General features: G+C 36.4%; 1 protein-coding gene and 2 long non-coding RNA genes across 4 annotated transcripts in view; 1 reads left to right on the top strand and 2 right to left on the bottom strand.

Annotated features, from left to right (window-relative positions):
• Positions 1–4,414, bottom strand: part of LOC138693140 (zinc finger protein ZFP2-like) — a 59,813-nt gene extending 55,399 nt beyond the window's left edge. The window contains exon 1 of one of the 2 annotated variants that reach the window (XM_069816802.1): positions 4,307–4,414. The gene's annotated coding sequence lies outside the window, so the exon portion shown is untranslated. The remainder of the gene's footprint in view (positions 1–4,306) is intronic. The other variant, XM_069816803.1, reaches the window with a different exon arrangement.
• Positions 4,415–6,430: 2,016 nt separating this feature from the next.
• On the top strand, positions 6,431–7,637 carry LOC138693216 (uncharacterized). The gene is made up of 2 exons (XR_011330255.1): positions 6,431–6,936; positions 7,095–7,637. It is a non-coding gene; the product is annotated as an uncharacterized lncRNA (long non-coding RNA).
• A 477-nt stretch (positions 7,638–8,114) lies between these two features.
• On the bottom strand, positions 8,115–9,182 carry LOC138693217 (uncharacterized). Its single transcript, XR_011330256.1, has 2 exons — positions 8,718–9,182; positions 8,115–8,484 (listed from the first exon to the last, which is right to left on the bottom strand). It is a non-coding gene; the product is annotated as an uncharacterized lncRNA (long non-coding RNA).
• Positions 9,183–13,913: the final 4,731 nt, after the last annotated feature.

Below are 13,913 nucleotides of genomic sequence, written 5' to 3'. Positions count from 1 at the left end.
ATGTTGATCAAATTTGTTACATTGTTCTACTGTGTTATATACACACTTTGTGTGATTCTTCAAAATTATGTTAGCAAACACACAAAACCTTTGTGACTTATTGCATTAAATTGCTGCTCATACACAGAGTTCCTGTACCAACACACTGTTTCATTTGAAACATGTGAATAAGTAAACCAATCTTCAGATCATTAAAAGGAATCTCACTGTTTTTAAAATCTTTTAGTTTCTTATAAATCGCAATGCGGCTGAACTAGTGAATATGTGCCCACTTCCTTTCACACTCCGTTTACTCACCTACTACACTTATGCCACTATCAACTCACTGTTTCATTCACGTCATAGTTCAAATTTTATGGCCCCACACAACCATAATTTCTCTTAAAGAATAATTTTCACAGACTTAGATTTGCAGGGAACTCTTCTACAAAACTAGTTTATTAAGATCACTAATATTACCTATTTTCAATACCTGTTCTTGCTTTTCTTATTTAGTTTTTCTTTGGTCCGTCTTGTAGAAATCCAGGAAAATTCCATAAACTTGAATACACAACGAACCTCCTCCGTTAAGTCTCATTCTGTAGTTTGAACCAAGTGAGGACATTATCTCCTTAGTTCGAGCCCTTCAAATTAAAATCATTAATATGGCTATCAAGAATTTGCTCGAAAAATCTAAGAAAACTTTACGGAATGAACCTCTTCCGTTAAATTTCAGTCATTCTGTCTTCCCAGTCATTGATTTCCTCTCAGTCCTCTCGCCTCTTCACGAACTAAGGATTGAGACGAGAGAGAGTGGACAGAGAACTGAGAGGGCAGAAAAAAGACACAGAGTGAACTGAGAGGACAGACAGAAAACTGAGATTACAAAGAGTGGACAGAGAGTTGACTGAGTGAACAGAGAGTTGAATGAGTGAACAGAGAGTAGACTGAGTGGACAGAGAGGGGACAGAGGGTGGACCGAGAAGACAGAAAGTGAACAGTAAGAAAACTGAGAAAAGGAAAAGGCAGAGACGAGGATTGAGAGGACAGACAGTGGACAGAGAGGAGAGAGAGATGACAGAGAGAAGGCACAGAGTGGACTGATATTATGACAGAGTACTGAAATTACAGACAGTGGGCAGAGAGGGGACTGAGAGGATAAAGAGCTGACTCGCAGTTTCCGCACTTCACTCTCTGTATTTTCAACACACTCACTGTTCTCTGTCTATTTTCTCAGCCCACTCTCTCTCCATTCTGTTCACTCTGTCTTCTCGTTCCTCTCTTTTCAGTCCACTCTGTGTGGTCTCATACACTCTCTCTTCTTCCTATCATTTCTGTCAACTTGTGTCCTCTCAGTCTACTCTGTCTTCTCTTCGTCCTCTTTGTCCTATCTGTGAATTTTCTTTTCTCTCAGTCCACTTTCTGTACTCTCAGTACACTCCATGCTCTCTCAGTCCACTCTCTGTATTCTCAGTTCACTCTCTCTACTCTCACTCAACTCTATGTATTGTCAATCCACTCTATTTGTTCTCAGTCCATTCTATGCTCTCTCAATCCACTCTATGTGCTCTCAGTCCATTGTGTGCTCTCAGTCCACTCTGTCCCCCCAGTCCACTCCCTGTTCCCTCAGACCATTCTCTGCCTTCACATCCACTCTATACACTCTTAGTCCTCTCTGTCACTCTGTGTACTCTCAGAACACTTTCTCTTCTCAGTCCTTTCTATCTACTTTCCGTGAATTCTCTGTACTCTCAGTCCACTCTATGTGCTCTCGTTCCACTCTGTCCTCACAGACCACTCTCTCTGCTCTCAGTCCTCCCTGTGTTCTCTCAATCCACTCTCTCTCCTCTCAGTCCACTCTGTCCTCTTAGACCACTCTCTGTCTTCTCAGTCCACTCTCTGTCCTCTCGCTCTCAGTCCACTCAGTCGTCTCTGTCCACTCAGTCCTTTCTGTTCTCTGAGTCCACTCTCTGTCCTCTCAGTCCAGTCTCTTTTCTCAGTCCACTCTCTGGCCTCCCAGTTCTCTGTTTTTTCACTCCGCTCTGTCCTCTCAGTCTACTCTGTTTTCTCACTCCACTCCTTGTAGTCTCATTCCTGTGTCTGTTCTCTCATTTCACTTTCTGTCCTCTCATTTCTCTTAGGTTACTGTCTTTTATTTGTCCACTGTCTATCGTCTTAGTCCACTCTGTTTTTCTCTCTCCACTCTCTTCTCTCTGTCCTCAGTTCATAATTGAAACAGAGGATTGAGAGAACACAGAGGCAAATAATGACAGTGAAGACAGGGATGAAGGAAATTTAACAGAGGAGGTTCATTCTGTACACAAGTCTTTTAGACCTTCCCATCAGATTCTTCATACGTATATTATGCCTAATTACAATTTAAAAGGACTGGAACTTAGGAAATACTACCGTAACTGGATTGAAACTAAAGACTGTCATTTGGCGGAAGAGATGCATTGTACACATAAGTTTTAGATTTTACCAAGCTTTCCTTAATCGTTATTAAGAAGAGTAATACATTTACTGGGCTCGAACTCAGGAAATGCTGTCCTCCCTAAATTCGAACTATCATTCATTAATTATAATTTTTCCACCCTCGAACTCGGAAAGCTGCGTCGCCAACGATTCCATAGACGAAATACTAAACGATGCAACGTAACTGGAGCCATTTGTTCACCTATTGTGAAGTGTACGTGCAAAAATGGTCTAAGGGGACACGCTACTGAGTTTTCGTCAATTTTGGTCAATGTTAAAAGTTAATTTTTTTTTTTTTTTTTTTTACTGATGAACTGTATTGACTAGGAACAAACCCATGCACCATTTCATTGTATGTAGTCATAGCATCATTTTAAAAGTTTAAGAAACAAATTATCTTAATATGAGACCCAGATATTTGTTTACTAAAATTATAAACACTTTTTTATATTTTATTTCTTTCCGAGTACATTTTTCAACATAAAATTTTGAAAATAATTGTGCACATGTAACTCATCAACATCTATTCGATTTTAAAATTTCAAAAACTTACAATCAAAATTGTGGAGATTAGAAATCTCAGTAGCTGTCCCCTTAAGCACATCTTACTGTTACTAGCTTTATCTATGGTATGGTAGCTCCTTTACTGATCTGTGTCTTACGCATGCGCAGTGTCACATCATTGGAATTCGGAACTAGAGTTGGGCAACACGATTCTTTTTCAGAAGTCTATTCCAACGATTCAATCACACATTACGAATCGATTCTAACGATTCGTTCACGATTCTTCTCAGTCTGCGATTCCAACTATTCTTTTGAATCGTCAACGAGTTCACGATTCTTCCCAGTCTGCGATTCCAACTATTCTTTTGAATCGTCGCAAGACACTTTCCTTTGCAAACCACGCGTAGAACAAAAACGTTCTACATCTCTCTCATAGATGGCATAAGAGGCGAGACATTGGATTGTCTCTTTCTCATTGGCTGGAACCATTCAGTATGAACTCCATTAGTCTACAAAATTACCCAAGATAATGTCTCTAAATTATAATTTATCAACTGAACCTTATTATGAAGTACATTTTTTGCATTACATCTCTATTTAACTATGCAAATTTCAGGTTTGTGTTCATTATTTTCCATACTTAACAAATGCAGTACATATTTTGATTTCACTCTCGCTCGGGAGCATTCGACACGGTTCGGAAATATCCGTTGACAGGTTACATCAAACAACAAATAGAATCGTGGGTTACGATACCATGCCGATTCCTTCATATTCTTTTGAATGACGATTCGTTATGATTCGTTTGAACGACGATTCGTTACGATTCTTTTGAACGACGATTCGTTGATACCACGAATCGATTCTTACGATTCTTTATTATTAGTCGTTCGAATGAACGATTCGTTCACGAATCGACCCAACTCTATTCGGAACATTTCTTGCGGGACAATAGGTGCAGTTTCTCCAAAACTGGTTTATAGCACCATAATGGCAGTGATAAAAATGTGGAATATTCGTTCAATGGCCGGTGAATACTCTACCTTGTCCAAAAATGCTTCGAAAATCCTGAACTGTGCGTTCTCAAGAATTACCAATTCAACATAAATGCAAAACAGTAATATGCATAGCATAAAAGTTTCAAATATATTTATAAGTCTTACGATTGTCCAATTTTTATATACGAGTGCTCATAATTAAATAAATTTCTCCACTATGAGCAGACGTAGCCTACACTATAAAGGAACACTAGGCCTAGTATCTTGTTTAGACCAGACTCCGTTTCTGAAGAATAGATCATGCAACTTACGCTTATAAAGAATACAATGTAACAATATACTGTACTTACTTGTATGGAAGAATATAATCGATTTATATACCTGTTTCAGCTGTCAGTCTGCAGCATTAACCACGTCTAATATATTAATGTTATACAATGTTGCAACTTCACAGCATGTTCAGGGTGAAGTGATCAAGGAAGCCGTGATATCTAATTAAGAAATACTGATCAAAATGAATAATGCAATTTTTGGACTTTATACAAACCTGCAAAATGCTATTTCTTGCCGCTCTCTCTACTTTAATTCAGATGTGCTACATATGTAACAATATACTTACTTCTTTGGAGGAATATGATGGATTTATATACCTGTTTCAGCTGTCAGTCTGCTGCATTAACCACGTCCAATATTAATACAATGGGATATATTAATAAAACTGAGGAACTCCTAGACTGATGAGCATGAACATAGTGTCCATGGCTGCTCGTGAACTTGAGGATTGGGAGAGCTGCATTAGATTCTGTTACATACAAATTTCACTTCTTGATAGCGTTACTCATAAGTATAGGACAAAAATAAATGCATCGAAAACCCAAAACTTCCTGACTTAGTTGGAAGATGTCTGTGGCATCATTTGCTAATCGCTAAAAAAACTAATACCATCGATTTCAGTCTGAATTTTCAGATCGACAGACACTCAACTTCCAATCTACCAATGCATTCTGAATTGTCTTGGAATTACCTTTCAACAGTGACATGTTCCAAATGATTTTTGAGAGGCTCATTTAGATTACTCGCGAACTGTAGCAACCCGTGAAATACACCAGGGTTCTTCGAATCGATTTTTCATCATGTCCCCTAAGGGGAAGTTTATATTGGCCACAAAATTAGATACAATCAATATATTTTATTTTTAAATAACTTCACGATTTTTTCTCACTTCTTGACTATGTTTGAGAATGTTTGTCCTGTTCGTTTCACTTAATTGCACAGTAATATTAGTTTTGCCTAACATAGCCAATGAAACAACATTTTTCAGGTGAGACTGCGAAGATTCGTGCATTTTGCTTTTTAGGGTCAAATGTCCTAAATGTGTCACACTACTCCTAGTCCATGCAGTATCACCACCGAAGAAGAGGCAAGGAAAACAAAATACAGATTTTTTTTTTTGTTCACATCCACATAACAACAAATGCTTAGCGTAAATTTCATTGTTATACTTCCTTACAAATATGCACTATTTCGGCTGGATGAAGCTTGAGTAAGATTTAAGTAGGGTAACGGACGACCCTTTAATTTCACTTCATTACATCAGTCTTCTCGGCAAGGGAAAGTTGAGAAAAATAAAATTAATATTCTGTAATTCACACACACTCATGCTTGCAAATTTGCACTGGTTAAGTTACGGTACTAAGACGTCACACCAAAGCAACATTCAGATATAGTGATGGACAGCAATTTTCTAAAACTGCAAAAGAAGTCTCTTTCGTATTTTACGTGCTATATCAAAAGGATTCTACTCGTGCAATCATTTTGAGTTTAGGCAAACATTAGGTTCTGCTGGAGGCTGGATATATACTTTATAATAAGGGAAAAGAGAATATTAATTTCGTTATATTAACTAGATAAGATTCTACTACAAAAAGTATGTGAAAAGAAAATAAAAATTTTTTCATTTAATTTCAAGGGAATAGAGAATCCATTTGACGCAGCATTACAATAGCGGTGTGGGAGGGGAGGAAAGATCTTCCCTTGTGGCCTGGCTCTGCAAGCCACTGCAGCGAAATATGGGTTTTAAAAAAGTGGCAGTTTCCCTCTGCTTCCCTTCACCTCTCTTCCCCCTGACCAAGCAAGACACACTCTCTTACGAGCTGTTCCACCCTGCAGATCCCAGGACGACTTTGAATGCAGTGTCAATTCCAATACAGTCGGCACGCAAAAAGATTATGCATAAAAGAATAGTACATATTCCCGGCCATATGAAATATAAAGCAATTTACCAATAAAAGCTGTAACAGTTCTTCTACAAATTAAAATAAATATTATTTTTATTTTCCTGTCAAAGCAGGAGTGCTGCAGCTCCGCAGCTCTTATGGACGAGCCGCCCCTGACAGTGTCGCTAGTTTGGTATTGATAAAGACATTCTCAAATCTCGAAGCAAAAGATCAGCGACATGAGCATCAGCTCTGTATTCCTGTATTCGTTCATCTCTTGTTTTTGCTTTATTTACATCCTTCCGCACTTTTTACCGCTAAGCTTATTTCGTATCAAAGGGTTGGCAAAACTAGATTGCTCAGTTTGGGATCGAAGAGGGCTATGGACACAACTTGTTGGATCTGAAGAGGGGTTTAGAAGATTAGTTTACGTTTCACAATGGAAGAAAGAAGGCGTTCCAAAAACGTTTTGTGGAAATAGTAGGCCTACCTAAATAATTGCCTCAGAAGTCATAACTCCCTGACAGCAAGAGAAGAAAACATGTAGCTATTGAATCCATCAGGATAGTAATAAAGCAAGGAATTTGGCATGGAAATGACAAAAAAACAGATTATGAAAAAAATTAATAATACGAGAACCCGACTGAAATCAAAAACAGACCTAAAAAAGAATGCCAACAAGAAAATCATTTTAAAGGATTGGAAGGAGAAGTTATTTTAACTTTTGGATGGAGACAAAAACTCTTCAATCAGTGAACTGGCAAGTAAGAATAAGAATAAATGATGTTATATTATTTTCTTAATTGATTCTCCATTCCATTAATTACATTGGGAATAGCTTATCTAGCATTTCTATATTAAACACTAATATCTCGATAAACCTACATAACCTAACGTCTCAATATACTGTATTTTATTTCAGAGGGAATGGACATCGAATTTCTTTCATCTGCATCTGTAGTACCGGATCCTTCACCAACGATCCCTCGTCCTTCTAGTGCTGCAATAGCTGATGGGAGATCGACTCCGGATGTCTCCAGCAGGTCGATTTCGAAAAGAAAACTACAAGAAATAGAGACAAGAAATCAGGGACTGACAACAACGGAGATACAGCATTATGTGCTCCTGAAACAAACAGCAGTGCTTGAAATAGAAAAAGAAAAATTATTACTGTTAGAGATCGCAAAGTTAAAATTAGATGGAGGAGAGAGAGAGAGAGAGACAGAGAGAGCGACCAAATATGCTACGCACGTGTATGAATTTATAGATGGGCCTAGTTAGTGCAACAGTTTTCTCAATATGCATAATAGTTTTTTTTTTTGTTCCTTGTTTCTTTTCTTTATTTTCTTTAGTTAGTTTGCTGACCTTGTAAGCTAGTCTCTCACTCCCCCCACCTCCGAAGTGAATATAGATTGAAAAATCTTTTAGATGTAAAAATTTGTTAATAAAATTGCTTTCCATTTTATTGTTATTATTATATTATTATTATTGTACAAGTGCATCTTTTCGCTTTCCATAAACCAGTAATAATAATAATAATAATAATAATAATATAAAATAATAATAACTATAATAAATTACGGTATCATAAATAATATAGTAATAATGATACGGAAGTTACGGAAATATAAATTATAATATGAGCCTTTCAGAGCAGAAGTGGTGTAAGTCAAAATTGAGTAATGAGGTTTAAAGTAAAAATTCTGTAAAATACAGCTCAAAGTAGCAATTAATATGTCCTTCGTGCTATCCACTGACTACTAATAGCTTAAATAAATTGAATATTAATTGCTACTTTGCGTTGTAATTTACAGAATGTTTACTTCAACCCTCAAAACCCATTTTTGACTTACACCACTTCTGCTCTGAATGGCTTATATAATAATAATAATAATAATAATAATAATAATAATAATAATAATAATAATAATAATAATAATAATAAATATAAAATATTTTTATTAGCAATGACATATTTTCTTCCAATGACAACATTTAAGTAATGCACATCAATGTTTTTCGAGGTGTCGTACAGGTGTCTTTAAATGTGAAGGAAACTTTCATTTTGAACAATAGGACGTACCTAAATAGTAACAATGCTAATAATACAGAAACTGTTTTTTCTATTGTTGAAAGACGTAAGTGTGCACCCTTGCTTACAAGATTATAAGCAATGGTGTGCACATATCATTCCTCCAATCTCATGCCTTCTTTCTTGACCTCTCTGCTTCACATTTGCCGCTTCTGGTTCTGCTGCTGCTGCCGAGTCAAGTTCACAATCCTGTGGTTCAGGGATTTCGTAATCTTGATCACTGAAATGGTTCGCCACATTATGCAGTACAATACAGCATACTACTCTTTCCAGCTAAAGATTGAAGTAAATGTATATAAATGCACGTGGCATAATGGTTGGACGCACAACGCCTCCAAACTCATGCTTGTCACCTTCTTCCTCACATTAAAATAGTTCCTTCTAAAATAATAAAATGTATAATATACATGGAATACGAGTGAATTAAACATGCTTATAAGAACACTTTCTTACGATTTAAACAACATGTTTATATTAGTAGTTTCAGAAATTGCATGTTAAATCATACGCCCATGCGTAATAGGCATTAAATCCCTCCCAAGTTTACTTGCAGCTTCACAGAGCATATCAGCACAGCTGGTATAACACAGTGTAAGATTCAGTGTTGCCAACCTCAAATAAATTTCTGTAGAATTAAAGAAATTCTCCACTCTTCAAAGAATAACATTTAATCACGAATCTACAGAAAAAGAAAATCCACTATTCCCAGTAGAGAAATAATAAATATTAACCCTCCATGAGCATTTTACGGGTTAGTTCAATGAATGTGTTGAAATGTCTACAATATATAAGACGGTGGCTGCCCTGCGTGCTCACTTGCTGAAAATAATGCTCCCTGGTGGCTTCTTTGATAGCTAGCTTGCGATTGAGGAGTAATACATTTCGGTTTTGTTTACGTCTACTTCAATGTTTAGTTGGAAATAGTTTATACTGCTGGTACTCTCTCTGTGGCTAATCAGTTGGTAGGTACCGGTCCCACAATCATGTTGCACTACGCGGAAAGTCACTCTTTTTGGTCCAGTGTACCGGTATTTCTAGCTATGTATAGCCTACGCTGACCAAAAACATCATCTTTTAGTCGTCTTTTTCTACTTCTCGCTTTATTTATGGACGTCTTATTCAGTAGTGGGTCTGAATTTTAACGTCTTTGTTAAGTAAAATTCCACAAAATATCTTTACGTAGTCACAATTGAGACGTTCAGAGCTGAAGTGGATCAAGTGCATGAGACTTAGTTTTGAGATAATAGGACTTAAAGTCAGGGGCACACCCAGGAATTTCTCTTGGGGGGGGGAGGTCCAATAAAAGAACGTCAAGTTACATAAATGCACGCATGCACACACATACACACAAACTTACCTCTTTCAATTTCTTTTTACAAAACAAAATCCAGTCTTCTTGGCTTTATCTTTAGTGCAGTAACAACATCTTGTGGAGAAACTGTGATATCACGATGGATGTTTAGCAAAGCAAGACCATTTAGACGATCATTTCCCATAGTGTTTCTCAGGTATGACTTTAATCTCTTAAGAGTCGAAAACGACCTTTCACTTGTACTTGTGGACACTGGCAATGTTAATAAAATCTTCAACAGCTCTTTCACATGAGGATAGAAATCATATTCACATGCAATATACATTTCCCACACTGACTTGTACTGTTTTCCTTTATAAAATGTGTTCCAGAGTTCAAATTCACATACCAATTCCTCATCTTGGACACAAAAATTAGTATCTACTTGAGAATAAAACTTGGCCAGAACTATAAAATCACTAGCAACCCCCATCTTCCTTGATCAGACACAAAAAAAATCGGTATTACTGAATGTGGACTCTAGTGATAAAGATATAAGTTCTTTTGTTAACAGAGCACTTTCATCAAGGGAGAAATTTGAGACACTAAATTCCATTTGGGTCTCGAATGAGAATTTCAAGTTCCCAGTAAAACAGTTGGAAAGAAAGAAAAAAAAAACTCAGTTTCCAAAAGAGATGGCTCCAACGATGGAAGTGGTTAGCTTATTCAGACAAACAAAACGGTGCATTTTGTAAATACTGTGTTTTGTTTGCACCTCAAGAGGTTGGAATACCGATGTTGGGGTTGATGATGACGATGCAGACGGTTCAAGAATACCTATATTGGCATCATGTTGTAGGTTAGGTACAGTCTCAATATTGCACTTAGCCACCTTTGATGGAACCGAGCTGAAAAAAACTGGTAATTTTATGTTTTTGCATCGTGGGCACTTGTGCTAATACTATTAAGTTAATATATCACATAACAGTTTTCACAACTTCACATTAATAATTCTTCAAGACACAAATACTTGGAAAAACAAACACAGACCAGTCAAATACCGCCAATACTTATTATAATCAATGATAGATACTTTGGCAACACTGAACTCAATCTGCTAAGCAGTGATGACAACGTGATCGTTGAAACACAGGGAGTACAGAATTGTGCATTCTTTGTTGGCTGATGGCACTCGGCTACGTTTTCAGCAGCAGAGCGCTCTAGCTACCAACGATTATAGTAGGATGCCATTAGATGGACTTGGCTAGCAGGAAAAATCAGAAGTGTTACTTACCATGGTGGAAACATAGTAAAGGTGTGGGATTGCGCATGCTGTTGCGATAGCGGCCGAGGCATGTGACGTCATCTTTACTGCAGACAGCGATCGCAGCTCATTGCGTTCAGTACATTTCTTTTAATAAACCTAACTAGACATTAATTATAATACATAATTTGAACTGATTGTTGCCAATGTTATTCATATCCTTTTCATTGTGCGTTTAAGTTCATGTACTCTTTAAAAGAGTTATGAATAAAATTAAAAAAACATATAAAAATTAACAGTAATAGCTTAAAAGTCGCTCCCTCAAATCTGCCCTCCTAGATCGCTGCTTAGTCTGCCGAGGCCTAAATACGCCCCTGATTGCATGTAAGCTACTGTACCTATTAACTTTCTTTCACTTCAGCGCAACAGGAGCATCCAGCACTAATGTAACAATGGAAAATCGCGGAGCCACTGAGTCTACTGTCACAGAGGAATGCCAAATACTAATACAAAGAATTCAAGAATTAGAAGAGAAGAATTACGGTACTCTCTAGAAACGAGGATTAAGGAATTGACAGCTGCCAAGAGAAAACATGAAGAAGACAAAAGAAAATTACATGAGGATGTAATTTCATTGAAAAACATTAGACAAATAGAAGTTAAATCTAAAGTGGCTGAAATTTTGAAACCATTTTTCACTATTGGGCAAATTGATGCTCTTTTGAATAAAAAGCGTAGGGTGAAATGGTCTGTAGAAGATTACGGTACTGCAATAACACTTCGAAACCTAAGTCCAAAAACATACCGATACTTAAGAACAAAATTAAATTACCTGTTACCTGATTTGTCAACTCTGAGAAAATGGGCAGTAAAACAATTATCGCTTGAGGAAGGGGTAAATTACTTCATGATGTCTTAAAATTAATGAAGGCGAGAGCTACAAATATGTCGGAGTTAGATCGTGTAACAGTATTAGCATTTGATGAAATGTATTTAAATGAGGAGGTTTCTTTTGACAGTAGGGAAGAACAAATAATTGGACCTCATAAGGCAGTGCAGGTTGTTTTTGCACGTGGTTTGTTTGCAAGGTGGAAGCAGCCCGTATACTATAAATATGATCAGACAATGACAAAAGAAATCCTAACAGACATAATTTGCCAGTTAGAAGGCAGTGGTTTTCAAGTTGTGGCCACAGTTAGCGATTTAGGTGGAAGTAACAGAAAATTGTGGCGTGATTTGAAAATTTCTACCAAACTAAATTGCAGTTTTCCTAATCCAAATGATTCAACTCGAGAAATATTTGTTTTTCAGACGCTCCACATTTATTGAAATTACACAGGAATCACTTTCTAGATCATGGTTTCAACTTGAACGGATTGAACATTTCATCAGAACCAATTCATGAACTTTTACGTGCATCCTCGTCCTCTAATACAAAATTAGCTTACAAATTAACTCCGTTACACTTAAGTGTCCGTGGTACCCAAAGACAAAAAGTTAGTTCGGTAGCACAATTATTTTCCAACAGAGTTGCAAAGGCTTTGAAATGGTGTGGTGAAAACGAGCTGTTGAGAACAAATGAATGGAAAGAAACTTCAAAGGCAATAAAATTAACTAATGATTGGTTTGATTTATTTAATACCGTTTCTAAATTCGGTACCCACAGTGGGCTGCATAGTTACGGAATAAACCTTCAAGATCAGAATATTATACTCTCAGAAATGTATGACTTCATGACCACAGTTAAAGTAGGAGAAGCAAACAGGAAATTACCTTATCAGGAGGGGATTCTAATAAATCATTAACATTGTTGTATGAGGCAATGAGGTACAAGTACAAAATTGAATACATCATCACAAGAAAACTTAACCAAGATCTGGTAGAAAACTTTTTTTCGGAAATTAGAAGCATGGGTAGAACAAACGATCACCCCTCTGCTTTAGATTTTAAACATAGACTGAAGTGGTACATACTAGGTCGAAATCCATTATCTCAGTTTTGTGAGAACAAAAACACCTCCGATTTGCTTTCGGAAGAAGGGGCATTAATAGTGGGTCCTAGTACAAGCCAATCAGAAGTCAATAATAATCTGCAGAAAGAACTATGTGCAACGGCAGAATTTCTTAAAGGCATTCTGAAACCGGTTAAATTTACAAACGATCGAGCTCCTGAAGAAAATATAGGCCTCCCAGAAAAAAATATATGAAATCTCTGCAAGAGAGGGGATATCCCAGGAAGGATTAAAATATATTGCAGGATATGCTGCATCAAAACATATGGAGCAATACCCGAATCTTGGAATTCCCACAAAATTGTCAACTTCTGCTAATCAAAAAGACTGGATTACTACAGTGTCCCGTGGAAACTTAATTCTCCCTTCTAAGGATCTGCAATTGGTTGCCATGCTTGTTGAAGTATATTCTCAGATGTGCACGGAGATTCTGTTTCTCATGAGAAATTTATAATAAAAAAGACTGTAAATTTGGTTAATTCTGCCATGAAAAACGAAGCAAAAATCAGTTCTCCTCTTCCGCCAGAAGTAATTACGACATTGGTTACAACAAGAACATTTATTAGAATTAAAGAAATTAATAAAATAATAAAAATGTCTGGAATTTCAAAGAGAAATATTATAAAGAAAATGAAAAAGATTGCATAAGAATAAGTATTTACTTAACAGAGTGGGATTTATAATGGTGAAATTATATTATGTCGTGTGTGGAATAATAAGGTAAATAATGTAGTAGACTATATTATGTCTCCAATAGCCTGAATATATGAAAATATTTGTTTACTATAATGACAAATTATTCCAAGAAATTCATATGCATATGTTAATGAAGGTTCAAAAGTATTTGAATTCATGTACAAAATAATGTATGTTATAAATAACTGTATAGATCTAAGCATGTATATATTTATTACACATTGTATTGTAATTATTATAAAACCACGTGTATATTACAGAAGGCAATATTATTAATGACACACTGCCATATCACATTGTTTCTTGAAACTTGAGTTTAATATGTAATAGATCATAATTTTATTACGTTATCATTTCAAGGTAGTTCCTATTGTACTTGAATTCATG

Source organism: Periplaneta americana, chromosome 17, assembly GCF_040183065.1.
Source record: "Periplaneta americana isolate PAMFEO1 chromosome 17, P.americana_PAMFEO1_priV1, whole genome shotgun sequence".
Classification (NCBI taxonomy): domain Eukaryota; kingdom Metazoa; phylum Arthropoda; class Insecta; order Blattodea; family Blattidae; genus Periplaneta; species Periplaneta americana.
Note: the sequence above shows the minus strand (reverse complement) of the source record. Positions and strands in the feature narration are given on the sequence as shown.